At 40.5% G+C, this 2,498-nt stretch overlaps 1 protein-coding gene across 1 annotated transcript in view; it reads right to left on the reverse strand.

Annotated features, from left to right (window-relative positions):
• LOC107620041 (heat shock 70 kDa protein, mitochondrial) overlaps positions 1 to 2,498 on the reverse strand; it is a gene marked incomplete in the record, with an annotated part of 61,944 nt that overhangs the window by 758 nt on the left and 58,688 nt on the right.

The following is a 2,498-nucleotide window of genomic DNA, read 5'->3' on the forward strand; positions in this document are numbered from 1 at the left end:
AAGCTCAAATTCTCCAAGCATTTTGTTGTCTGCGGCCATTTCCCTCTCACCTTGCAGCACCTTGATACCCACCTGTGTTTGGTTGTCAGCTGCTGTTGAAAACACCTGAAACAACGATAGCTTACGTCATATCATGACACGAACATATCGAAAAATAGCAGAAACCGAAACTCAATGGATACTAGACTTTGGGGTATTTGAATTACTCATATAACCATGTCTTTGCAATAAAAAGATCATTGAACTTCCTTAGGGATTGACAACTTAAAAACAACTTCCTAAAGAAAGCATCAGTAGATTAAGGGATTACCTGACTCTTTTTTGTTGGGATAGTAGTGTTGCGGTTAATCAACCTGGTAAATATGCCACCCAAAGTCTCAATACCCAAAGAAAGTGGTGTAACATCAAGTAACAGCAGCTCTTTAACATCTCCACGTAGGATACCACCCTGGATTGCCGCTCCCATGGCAACTGCCTCATCAGGATTTACTCCTTTGCTTGGAGACTTTCCGAAGATAGCTGAAACCACTTCTTGGACTTTAGGCACACGGGTCATCCCTCCAACAAGAAGAACCTCGTCGACATCCTTGATAGATATATTGGCATCCTTCAGGCAACTCTTGCATGGTGCCTTAGTCCTTTCAATCAAGTGATTCACCAAAGCCTCAAACTTGGATCTGGTCAATGTGATGTTCAGATGCTTAGCACCAGATGCATCTGCGGTGATGAAAGGAAGATTTATTTCTGTTTGAGATGTTGAAGACAGTTCTATCTTAGCTTTCTCAGCAGCTTCACGAAGTCTCTGCAAGGCAAGCCTGTCCTTTGAAAGGTCAATATTGTCGGTCCTCTTAAACTCGCTTACCAGGAAGTCCAGCAAGGCATTGTCAAAATCCTCTCCACCCAAGAATGTGTCACCATTTGTTGCTTTCACCTTGAGACAGAGATGTTATCAGTATAAGATTACTTTAACTTCCTCCAAGGCAAAGAAAAAGAAGAGGAAAATAAATGAAGTAATTACCTCAAAAACACCATTAGAAATTTCTAAGATAGAGACATCAAATGTTCCACCTCCAAGGTCAAAAACTGCAATGAGACCCTCTTTGTTGTTCATTCCATATGAAAGTGCTGCAGCAGTGGGCTCATTAATAATTCTCTGCACATCAAGACCTGCAATTCTACCAGCATCTTTTGTTGCCTGCCTCTGAGCGTCATTGAAGTAAGCTGGTACAGTAACTACAGCCTTGGAAACTGTCTTCCCAAGATAAGCTTCTGCTGTTTCCTTCATCTTGGTGAGAACAAAGGCACCAATTTGGCTGGGGGAATACTGCTGCCCATTGGCCTCAACCCATGCATCTCCATTTGGGGCCTTAACAATCTTGAAGGGAACCATTTTCATCTCCTTCTGGGTTTGAGGATCGTCAAAGCGCCTACCGATCAACCGCTTGGTACCAAAAAGTGTGTTTGTCGGGTTGGTTACTGCCTGTCGCTTTGCAGGTGTACCTACAAGCAACTCCCCTTTCTGGTTGAAAGCAATCACGGATGGTGTTGTTCGAGCACCTTCGGAATTTTCAATAACTTTTGGGTTCTATAGAAGATATAATATAAATCAGCACAAACCATAATATTGGAAAATGGAAACACAAAACAACAATTTAAGAGCAAGAATGACTTGCCTTTCCTTCCATAACAGAAACACACGAATTGGTTGTACCCAAATCGATACCAATAACGTCATTTCCAGCAGGCCTAGAACTGTGGCAAAGATGGAAAAAGTTTAATGAGCTAACATGAACATACATCAAAGGTATCTCCAACGCGAGTAACCAATGAAACCAGAAACCCAAAACGGCACCTGAAAGGTCGACACAAGCTTGACCACTTATGAGCTACATATGCTGGCTTAGCGCCGCCCGCCAACTGCACAAACATGTAAAAAGAAAGAATATATATCAAAAATAGAAAAATATTCTTTCAGCATACAGTTCAGTACACTTCATTCAAAATTCAAGTAGGCAAACATTCTATCGACAACAGCAGCAACTCAAAAAATATTCTGCAGCCAGGCTAGATCAGCTAGACACATCATCCATTATAAAAGTTGTAAGCACGAAATGAAATATGAAAAGTTTAGATCGGCTGTAATAAAAACATAATGGTTAGATCGTGGATATGAAAACCTTGAATTCGAGTATCTAGTATCTCCAATATGCAACTGTCAAGTTATATTAAACTCTCATTTTCATATGACTGGATTTAAACGATATTCCAACAGAACAAGTAAGCTAAAATCTCAACAAAATCTATGAACAGATAACTAAGAACAAACAGCAGTATTCTCAATGAATAAAAATCTTCAATGAGCTGAAAAGAACAACATCAACCATTACAAAAGAACAAAAGGAGGCGTCATGCGGATTAAATCTGAAAAAAAAAAGAGAAACGATGATAGTGATATACCGAGCGAAAGGCGGACAAAGAGGTAGATGCGGCGTCGCGGC

This window comes from Arachis ipaensis, chromosome B10 (genome assembly GCF_000816755.2).
Source record: "Arachis ipaensis cultivar K30076 chromosome B10, Araip1.1, whole genome shotgun sequence".
NCBI classification, from domain to species: Eukaryota; Viridiplantae; Streptophyta; class Magnoliopsida; order Fabales; family Fabaceae; genus Arachis; species Arachis ipaensis.